Source organism: Euprymna scolopes, chromosome 5 (assembly GCF_053919585.1).
Source record: "Euprymna scolopes isolate OS-2025 chromosome 5, ASM5391958v1, whole genome shotgun sequence".
NCBI lineage: Eukaryota > Metazoa > Mollusca > Cephalopoda > Sepiida > Sepiolidae > Euprymna > Euprymna scolopes.
Window position 1 is genome coordinate 142,241,326 of NC_136486.1, and position 12,526 is coordinate 142,253,851.

General features: G+C 31.4%; 1 protein-coding gene across 1 annotated transcript in view; it reads right to left on the reverse strand.

Annotated features, from left to right (window-relative positions):
* The window catches only part of LOC145276996 (uncharacterized), a 607,572-nt gene that overhangs the window by 138,969 nt on the left and 456,077 nt on the right, over nt 1-12,526 (reverse strand). The window lies entirely within an intron of this gene.

Consider the following 12,526-nt stretch of genomic DNA (forward strand, 5'->3'; position numbering starts at 1 on the left):
ATCAAGGAACAGAAACCCTAACGTGAATTCTGCGTGACCAACACACCGTTCCGACATTTGAAAAGACTACTGCAGAAACAACAAACGAAGATTTACTGATCATATGCTCCAACAACAACATTAGAAAAAAAAGAAAGACATACTAAAGATGAAGTTTTATTCCGAAATATATTTATAAATTTCAATATGAATTTCCAACAAAATAAATATCTGTTTATTTTGTAATAATGCGTTGTTTTTGGCTTCAAACGTATCTAATACGTATTTATTTTATTCAAACTCAACCAGCGCTTCTATTCAAGGAACGGAAACTCTAACATGTATATATATATTTATATATATATATATATATATATATATATATATATATATATATAATGGTCTGATATCAAAACAAGAGAATACATTAGGCACCGCCAAAACTGGGGGGGGGCAGGTCAGTACTTTTTGACGGACCGTCTTTTTAAAAATCTACCAAAAATCAGGTAATTATCCGATCAATACGAAATTTTCAGCGATTATTAGGAGAAGAATGAACTTTATAACAGTGTACTTATTTTTCATAAACGATATTTATATATATATTTTTTTTTGCTTACAAAACCCCCCCTTGTTTTGAAGTGGGAACAAATATGTTTAAAATAATCATCTGAAACTGAACAAAACATATTGTGTTGTTGTAAGGGACAGAATTATAGATTAAAAAAAAAAAAAAAAAAAATTGTTTGCATACCTTATTTTGACGTCTGAATATCAGAACTTCGATTGTGTTTAATTATCCCGCTTTTGAGTTTTGAAGTGTGAAATTCGGTGAATATGTTAAGTAAAATAATTAATTTAAGTTAAGCAAAACAAAAAAAAAAATTTGTTAATATTTATACGAAAAAAGCCATTTTAAAATTTTTGATAAATAAATTAACAATTTTTTTTTAGCGAGCCGAATAATGCATGACCATTATTAAACAGGGCATGCTTTGAATAATCGATGCAAAAAAAAAAAATTCGATAAATATTGTGCCCTTTGTGTTAAAAATAGCATCATTTTTTTCGATCTCGTTTGAAAACGTTTGCCGCCTTTCGACTACGGTGGACCAAACGCGCTGAAATAATTTTTTTTTATTCTGCTTTAAATTGCCCCCCCCCATTTTGGGGAGCCTGGCTCCCACACACATACTCATTAAAAACCAAACTCATACAAATGGTCACCCATCTGGTACTGGCCAGCCTCAGCTTAATAATACATTGAAATTTTCGTCACTGAAAAATAAGTTTTTTTGGCCTGTTTGGTCTTCCATAGTTTTCTTACCATCAAAAGAAAACGTAAACAGAGTCGATCTGAACTCTACGTTGACGCGAAATATTTGGTTACCTATATGAATAAGTGGAATTATTTGAAATTCAGGTACTTATATTATAATATTTTTGCATATTCTCTTAAAACATCATCCTAAATCTTAGTTAGACAATAAATAAATAAATTAATTATTTCAAAAACCCTTTTTTTTTTAATATTTAAGTACGTTTTTTGTGCAAGACAAAAAATGTCAATTGTTAACTTTTTGGGAAAATTTAACATTTAAAATTGAATTAAAAATAGTAGAAAAAGTTTTACATTATTCTGTTTTCTATATGATAAAATTCAGGGTTTTATCTTTCTGGAAAAAAAAAGTTACTCAGAAATAATGGATTTTAATAAATGTAATTTAGTTTTAAAAAACAACAACAACTTGATTTTGCGGCCATTTTTGGCGGTGCCTAGAATACATCGAGTGGTAAATGTTCAACTGACTTTTATATTATTGGGTAAATCATATTATGTTCAAAAATACTGTAGATATATAATCAGCGTAATAAAAGCAAGTTAGATTTTCTCTGACTTAAAGTTAATTTTAATCTATAAATTTTAAACTAGTCCCATAAATAATATATGTAAACTGTTTTTATGTATAAAGTGATTCCTCTACGTAAAATTTTATAAACATTAAATACCCCCGTACGGAAACTTTCGAGGATGATAAATTTTTAATTATGAGTATTACAAGAAATATTTGTTCCATTTTTACATATGTACTAAACAAATATTTTTGTTAATCTATTTTTTAAATATATTTTTTGAAGTGACTCCTCTATGATTGTTCCGTTTATTTATTTTTTTTGTTACTCAATGATACTATGTATAGCTCAATATATTATGGTACTTTTATTTAAAGGTCGACTTTAGATTAATTCCTTCTGTGCTAGAAATACTATTGTATAAACTGAAGTTTATATTGTCTCTAAAACAATTGTAAACAAATTAAAACTGTAATTATTTGAATATTTCGAGCATATGTAAATTACCATAGATTATAATTGTTTTTCCCATATATATATATATATATATATATATATATGTCTGTGTGTGTGTGTGTGTGTGTGTGTGTGTGCATATTAGCATTTCGCTAGGCATTGCCCGGTCGTAAAATACGCTTAAATATGATATTTTTACTTATGCAGATTTCATATCTATTATTATATTATCTTGGACCAAATATATATTAATGATTTTTTAAAGTTAAAAAAAAAAATGATTCGTGCGCACATATCGAATTTACATATTTGATTTCGATTATTTTATTTTCATAAAACCTCGAATTAGATTGATTTTCTCGGCTTAAAATGTTCGAAATTTTTCATATTTACATCTCATCAGATATTATTTAAAAGGAATACAAAATTCGTACGTATCTTGATATATTTTTCTTTTCATTAAAAACTACATCGGGCGGTGAATCGAATTCAAAACGTTTGACTTGCGATTTACTTTTTCCTTTGTACATTAATGCTTAAACTATCAAGACATGCTTGTTGCAAGGCTAAAAATTACGCATGCGTATTCGTAATGTCATTTCCTTAATTTTCGCAATTTTGCATCGATTTTTCTCGGGTAAGACCCACATATAAATATATATAAAATATATAAATATATATATATGTATATATATATATATATATATTTGTAGAAAGCGGTTTCTGTTTACTATAACTTTTTACGCGAATATTACGCAAGTACAAATCATGTAGTATATCTGCATGAATGTAATAACACGTAATAGTTAAGGAAATATTATCACCATTATGAGAAAACTGGTTTAAGCACAAATAAAGAGTGGGGAAAATTTTTGACAGTGGTTTCAGCTAGTCGGGTGTTTTTCGTAAAGGATTTGCGAGGGGGAACTAGAGACTGGAGCTCAGACGAGCATCTGCCATGGAAATAACGATAAAACAAAGACAGGCTCGCAACGTCTCTTCTGTGGGAGAGAGGTTGCAGGGAAGAGAAAAGGGCCTTCCCCACTAAGCCACGAAGTCTTTTTTGTACTCTCTCAAGGCAGGATAGGCTGTTTTTAGCAGCTCCTGCCCAGATATGGCAGCAGTATTCTATCCTCGGGCGTGCTTTGCTTTTATATAGATAGAGAATTGCATCAGTAGTGAGATATCTTCTTGAGAGGTAGAAGGATCCCACCATCTTTCCAGCGACCTTGTCAACAGACTTGATGTGCGTGTTCCATTTCAGATCAGGAGTAAGGGTCAACCCAGTAGCTTGTTAAAACATGGGGCTTCTCCTAGACGATGCCAGATGGGGATCAGAGCGTTGATGATGTAAAGATAGGAGCTTGGTTTTAGATGCATTAAAGGTAACCAGCCACGTCTTCCCCCACTGAACCACGTGCTCGAGATCAGAGGAGAGAGAATCAGAGAGAACTTTGTCATTTACAGCCTTTGATGTGTTGCCGTAGATGGTCGTGTCATCAGCATAGATGTCAACGAATGATTTAAGTATGTGTTTAGGGAGATCATTGATGTACATCAGGAAAAGAGTTGGGCCCAGGGTGGACCCCTGGGGGACTCCAGCATTAATACTGTGGGCCTCTGATTTCTGACCATCAACCACTACTCTTATGAGCCTATCGGAGAGAAATGATTTAATGATTGAGAGAACATTTCCTGTGATACCGTAGCTGGAAATCTTGTGAAGTAGGCCTTTATACCATACTTTATCGAAGGCCTTTGATATGTCAAGAGCAATTGCCCTGTAAAGAAAGCCTTTGTCAAGGAATTCACTAATCCTATGAGATATAACCGTTAGCACATCTGCGTTAGATCTGGCAGAACGGAAACCATATTACATGTCCCTAAGAAGGTTATTTTTGCTGAGGTGGTTGTCTATTTCTCTATTTATTATGGATTCCAGCAACTTACTCATGACACACAGGAGATTTATTGGTCTATACTGAGACGGAGATGACTTTTCACCTGAATTCTGGAATACAGGGCATACTGATGAGGTTTTCCAGGGTGTTGGAAATCACTTCTCCTTATGGCAGCGCTTAAACAGTTTCGTAAGTATGGGAGCAAGTTCTGATTGAAGCTTTTTTAACACTATAATTGGGATGCCGTCAGGGCCAGTTGCTTTACTGGAATCAAGGTTCTTGATTAGCTTGGCGACCTCATGCACAGGTATTTGTATGTTACCTAGCGTGTTGTGCGTTATAGAAGGAAATATGGGGAGTTGATGGCCTTCGTCGCATAGGGTAGAATTAGCTGCAAAGTTCTTGGCAAATAGTTTGGCAGGTCTGCTGCTGACGAGATAACTTCAGGTTCATTGATAATGGTTGGGATAGAACGCACACTTCTGTTCAGGATCCTATTTGTTATTTGCTAAAATTGGTGGGAACCAAGCCGTTGATCGGCTACTTTGGATTTAACGGACTGAGCATATAGCTCTCTTGCATTTTTTATTATTCTTTTACAGTAGTTGCTGGCGTTCCTGAAAGCGGCTTTAGTCTCAGTGCATCTATTACGTTGGTAGCTATGGAAAAAGTGATTTCTGTGCGCGATGGCAGCAGCACATTCTGGGGAGAACCATGGTTGCCTGTTGGGTTTTTGTTGGAAGTTTTTAGATGGTATGAATCGGTCTATGCCTACAATTAGCCATTCGGTCAGGTCTGATACTATAGAGGACACATCCTTTTTAAACATGGAATGCAGAGGTAGATAAGTTATGAATGTACGGAAGCTATCCCAGTCAGCCATCGAGTATCGGTATACAGTACGGTGGAGGGGTACGTCTGGGGGCTTATTGCATTTCATTTTTATCTTAACTGATACGACGAAGTGGTCGGAGGATCCTAAAGGAGAAAGAACGGAACATGAACATAGCTCAGGGGAAGTGGAGAGAAAAAGGTCTAGAAGGCTTGCATACTGACTTGTAGTATCGGGCACACGGGTGGGCTCGTGAACAATCTGAGTGAGGTCATAAGCAATGGAAAAGTCATAACAGAACCTCCCCTCATAGTCTGTCTTATTTGAGTGGGTCAGCCATTCCACGTTATGGACGTTGAAGTCACCACAGATGTGAATGTTAGCCGAGAGATGTGCAGACAGGATGTGATCAATTTTCTCAGATATACTCTTACATATATATATATATATATATATATATATATATATACATATATATAAATCTGTTTTTTATTCTGTATTGAAATTTATATTAAGAACACTGTTTCTATAAATATATATATATATATATTTTCTATAAATATATATATATATATATTTTAAAGTCGATAGACAATAGAATTTCTTGTGTTCGAGGCGTTTGCTAAGTTGGCAGAGTGCTTGCCTCGAATCCAAAGGGCTTGCGGTTCGAATCATGGGTTCGGATATGTCTAACTGATGAGCTCAAATGAGGATGAAACTCAAGTCTTTGGCTTCCGTTTTGTTGGCTGAAATGGCTTTTGTGGGCTGCGGTTTTGCTTGGGTATGGAAATAATTATATATATATATATATATATAATGTGTGGGCGTGTGGGAGTTATTAAATAGGGAGAACTGATTACATTCCACACGAGAAATTAAACCATCTATAAAATCTTATTCAATTTTGTTTGATCAAATATTATGGTAACGTTGCCATCGATATTTATGCGCGTGAACATTGTCTTCTTTGCTAATATCCATATCAATGAATGCATTTTATATTGGATTATTAAATGCTTTTATTTATTCTTTAAAGAGGCGTTTTTTTTTTTTTTCGAAATGGAACTGCGATTTTCTAATAACGTTAGGTGTTTTATATTTTCCGAATAAATTAATAATACTGCTGTTATTTAGCAAACTCTGACGTATTATTCAACGCAAGCTGTCTGTCTACTTCTGTTCCCGAATAATATTACGAGGAAATCGTTTGTTTGAAAATAAAACAATGTAAATTTCTTATCTTCGCAAGATTACAAAACACATTCAAGTGTTTTATTTCGAGCTGTATATATACGAATGTGTAATATGGCTTACTTGTATGCATAAACGTTTATCTGTTTACGTATCCATTGAATGTATATAACGTGTGTATTACTTATAAGTGTATACAAAGTGTATACATGTATGACTGTGTTTATGATTATGATCGTTTTGTCTACTCTTGTTTGTACGTGTTGATATATCCACAGTTACAGTTCAACGGACATATAACATTTACAACGAAAGTGACGGATGCATTTTTCTGGGGATTTAACTTTGACGGTCTTAGAAAAGCTGCAAGAAGATTAATCCCAAAGAAATCAGAAGTCTTGACTGTATTTTCAGCAACTTTATTCCGCATGTTTGCCTTGGTTCCTTACATTTGATAAACGTTAGACCCCTCGCTCTCCCGGGTGCTCTGGGCCATGACGACCGGTTGGCCTCTATGTGTCTTTCTCAAACAATGATCAAAGTCTAAGTAAAAGTGTACATGTCTTAAAATCTGTTTTACTACCATGAGTCCTTTAATACACGTAGCACAAAGATCATCACCTTATGTTTTTATATAATCTATAATGTTTACCTCGACCAGTTTTCCCCAACTGGGTCTGAAATATTACATGGACCTCTACGGCCTATGTAATATTTCTGCGGAGCACCAGGCAAAACATGTACTCATGTACAATACCTATGAAGCTGTCCAACAAGACAAAAAGAAGGGAAAAGATGTTCATGAGTAAAACGAGTTTGAGAACCACTGACCCAGACATTCCTAAGTTGCTGTATTCCTAAAGCGATTAGTTTATAACATTCCAAAGTTATTGTAAATAAATATTTAATTATAAAATACCTATTTAAAGTGACATTTCATTTAGACTTACGAAACAGAATCATCATAATAATCGACTAGTTTATTTTCCCCCTCACACATTATATATATATATATATATATATATATATATATATATATATATATATATATATATATATATAGTGTAAGAACGGTATAGATACAAGACTATAATTTCGTAGATCTTGACCAGGATGAAACGCTGAACATCCTGTGTATCTTAATCTCCATATATATTTAATAACTTACATTATATATATATATATATATATATATATAGACATAGATATATATATATAGAGAGACATAGATATAGATATAGATATATATGTATATATATATATATATAAATAAATATATATATATGTATTTCTCCAAGTAAGAAATATATACCTGTTTAAACCTATTATGTTTATTTGCTATATAAGATTTGATATCCTTAATTTGGTGTGAAAAATTGTATTCAAGGAGTCTATTTAATGTCTAATCCCAGATCTGATTAATTGTATTAAAATGAATAAAAAATTTATTGGCTCAGAAACGATTGTCCTTTAGTTGTTTACGTGGATTTATTGGAGCTAATATAAATGATTTTTGAATACATTATATTATCTTTTGCTTTATATATGAATTTATATACGAATTTGATGTCGAATAAACTTTTATTTAGAACATATATTTACGTATATAAATCTTAACAAAAGATATGTATATTTGGTGATGTATATAAATGCATCTATGTATGATCTGTAATAAATGTTCTACAATATATATGTGTGTGTGTGTGCGCGCGCGTGTGTGTGAATGAGTAGTAAGGGAATGAAAAGAAACTTTTGTTCATAATATGGAAAACGTTCGTTAACGTATATAATCTTTTTAAATCCACCATAACGCACCTGCTTTTCGGTATGTTCATTTATAGATGTTCTTTTAAGTGAAAAAAAAAACAATAATTCTCGGAGGAGCTTAAACCTCGGAATGAAATTTAAATATGATACGGTTTCTTCTTTGAATAGATCATCGTGTAAAAGAAAGAGTGTGGTAATTAAGGATCGATAGATAGTCAAATATCATGTGAATTTTACTTTTTAAAATACATGAGATCAGTATGAAATATGTTATGGTTGGATTAAAGTATACTTATATATACATATAAGTATTGTTGCAGTACAATCTACTCTGTAATAAACATTTCGTGCAAATGGGGCAAATATACCACACAACAAAGTACTAGTGGTGAGAATGTGGTTTTCAATCCAGAGACCGTGGTTTCATATTTGTTAGTTTTGCTGAACACAATTTGAAAAAGCGTAAGCTTATCTATAATAGTCTATTGCCGTCAATCAATGTGTTAATTATGAAATAACTTTATGTCGGTCCGTTTTACTTTTTATTTTCGATAGCATATTCGCTTGTCTATTATGCTTAAGTCAGAGATAGTATTTTTATTCGACTGTTTAGCTTAAGTTTAAATTAGCACTCTCATTAGTCTTTTACGCTCATGGTTGAATTTTTCATCGATCTACAGCTCTGAAATTTCAGACGTATTTCAATATATCCGATCTTAATTTATTTATAACCACGTAGATTTTATTTACGATTCATAGGTAAAACACTACACCTATATAAACGGACTATCATCAATTCTATAATAAAGACCAATATAAAGTTAATATATATATATATATATATATATATATGCATGTATATGTGTGTATATGTGTACGTGCTTACGCACTTCCATTTCGTAAAATGACCGTAAAATAAGTGTTTTTTTTTTATCCTCCGGGAAAAATCATTTAAATTAGTGGAGAGCGCAAAAAGAAAACAGAAAACCATTTAACTACCAAAGACTCGTCCCGGTACATTAAATTAATTCTGCAAAGAATTCTTCGCTCTATAATAATACATTGCTATTTTACCAACGTGATTCGGTTATTTTGTATGCATATTTTAGTAACATATCTGCATAAATAGAGGCTGCGTATACTGGCTAGGCATGTTTTTTTCATTTTTGATTTTTATATTAAAGCCAGGATTGAATTTTGTATCCCAATATCAACAGTGCTTACTTGAAACATTGCATCTTATAACCACGCCTCTTCGAACTTTAAACCTCGTGCTTCACCAATATCTTAAGACGTGTCAAGAAGTATCACCACAATGTAATTAAAATTGTAGCTTCCTTATGAAGATTCTGTTATGGATCGAAATATCTGATTTGATTTTAATAAATGACAGAAGTTGTTTATTGAAAGAATGTATGTTCTTGTTTGGCGTTTAAACCGTTAAATTTTAAAATTCTTATCCCAATACAAACAGTGCTTAATATAAACAATATATTTTATATAACTAAATATATTCTGATGTATATAACTCTATATGTATACGGGTTTGTGTATATGAATGTTTACGTGTATGATCTGGAAAACATGTTTTTGACTTTATATGTGTGTGAATGAGTTCTGTATAATGCAATATAACAGCTTGAAAATACAAACGATTAAAAGAAAGATCTTGAGAATCGTAAGGCACAGTCTGTTTTGCCGCTAATATGGAAAACTTTCTTTAACGTGTCTCATCTTTTTTGATCCGCCATAACGCACCTGCTTTCGATATGTTCATTTATAGATGTTCTTCTCCCAAATGAACGAAACTAATAATTCTTAGAGGAGCTAAAATCTCCAAACAAAATGTAAACAATATGCAGTTATGTGTTTTTTCTGCAGACAATCCTTTAAAATATGTAGTGTTTATTAAATATCAATAGGAGAAAGGTAAATAACAATTCTGTGTGATTTTTATGCAATGTGAATGTAGTATATAAGGCGGTGTTGTTTAAGAAAAGTATATAACGCTAAGAAGTTACAGTAGTGAGAAGATTTTGTCCGAGATCAATATTGAAAACAATGTCATTGAAAAACAGGCTATCACGTGATAAAGATCTGATCTGATACAAGAAAGTACAAGTGATTGTTCTCAATCCACAGAGATGATAATAAGTTTTATTCTGTTTCTTGCTATCCCCTATTTACTATATAAAATATAAAAGAATCTATCCATCACTCGGTTTGTTATGTACAATTTAGCCTTTTCGTCGGTCATCCATGCTTCAGATTTCGATAACATATTCGTTTGGCTATTATGAATAAGTTTTATGTAGTGTTTTTATTAGTTTTTAAATAGCACTGTCTTTAATCTCTTGATCTCGCCTCAAATGTTCATCTTTGCATCTGTTAAATATTGGATGTATCTAAAAGACTCAGACTTTTGTATGATTCAACACATGTAATAAAATAATATTTGCACAGATAATAGGACTGAATACGTAGAACAATAAATTCTAGAGCACCAAAGATCGTTCGTTTTTATGGTACCATTCCTGTTTTTGTAGCTCTTTTACCTTTAGAACGAATATCGTATGATAAATAGCGCCTAAACGCCTATGTTTATCGGTGACAAAATTGTATTAAAAATGGGGGTGAAGATATAGAAAAATAGATTCTGAAACACAAAAGGTCACTCGTTATAATGGTATCATTCCCATTCGTCTTTTAAAAAACTTTTTGAGATAAATAAAGCTAGGGATATCTACTTTGAAACGACCGTCGTATAAACAGGCTATCCTCCAGACTCTATAATTAAGTTCGATATGAATGCACATATATATATATATATATATATATATATATATATATATATATATATATATATATATATATATATATAAAGAGAGAGAGAGAGAGGGGGCGAGTACTTCTATCTAGTCACGCAAAAGTTAGCAAATAAAACACTATCCATGAAAGAACCCATTTCAAGTGATAAAAATCAGAGAGTTAACAGAAAATCGAAAAATCACAACTGCCGTATAATTACTCTGTCGCATAAAATGAATTCGGAAGGAAATCATAAGCTCTATACAAAATATGTGGAGTTATTCTTTTTCTTAGTAATAAAAATTCATATTTGAAAAATTAAATTACTAATGTAATTCTATTAGTTTATTTGAGCAACATGTATATATGAATAGTGAATGCGAATGCTGGCTACAAATAAATTTGTCCGTTATTTTCGGCGAAAGTTACACACTACTTTAAAAATATTGCATCAAAAAACGTCGCTTTTAAATATTACTCTTAAGAAAGATTGCGGTTAGGGTGGATAATAAAATGGTCGTATCTTCGAATAAAATTTTTTGTAACGTAATGTTTCACTAAATCCGTAGGCATAAATCAGCTACAAATTTTTCTGCAAGTCATCCAAAACGAAAAGCGTCTAAGTGATACTGTGTCACATTGCGCTAAATTGTTTATGTTTTCTGACTGATAGAGGATTAGAAAACTATCGTTGCCATAGACGAAATAATGTATGATTAGCAAATTAAATATATACGTTTTTTTTAATTAGTAAAGAGTATTGTTTAAAACGATACAGTATACAGTATAAAGCATTTATTAAATAGTTTTTTTTTCAGGAAAAAGTATAGATCTCTTAGACAAATTACAGTCCTGAAAATGGAATCGCTCTTCTGTTGTTAAATTTCCTAAGACTAAATTAGTATCTATTGGAACTTTATAGAGAAATTTATTCATTTCTTTTCTTAATTAATTTTACTTTGCCTCCAGACATATCAATTACACAGAGGGGGAAACTAATCTAAAATAGTCCCAGCTCTGATCAAACAAACTACTATTGGGTTCTCACTGTAAAATCCGACTGGTTTAATTTTATTGAGTATATATGCATATATATACTTAATAACATTAAACTAGTATATATATAAATATATATATATATATATATATATATATATATATATATATAGCGAGTAAGATAAAGGGGAGAAAGAGATAGTAGTGATACGACGATGAACTTAAAATCATTGTAATTAGAAAGAAAAATGTACCCATTTATTTTGTTATTTTACTGTTATGTCTTTATCTGTAATATATATATTCCTTTCAATCATTATCGTTAATATTATTGGTTCCATGTGATATTGCATCGTATTTATTGGGTTTAATCATGTGTTTAGACTTACAAGTAATTTGAATAGTATACACATTCTCAGTGTAAAAAGTTGAAGAGAATATACATCAAGTATAAATAGGTAGAACGTTATTAGCTAAAATCAACACATTATTTATATGTTTTCATCATGATAGTCATTCTTTAATATTTAAAAATCAATAGTCTGTATCATTTAAAATGAAAAAAATGAAACGAAATCAAATATATACGTACCAATAATACAAAGAGTGAAAACTAATGAAAATATTCCCCGCTCTAGACAAATAGTTACAATTCGAACAAACTGCTATTTCTCTCTGACTTTGAAAACCTTCTGGTTTTATTTTATTGAGTATATATATATATATATATATATATATATAT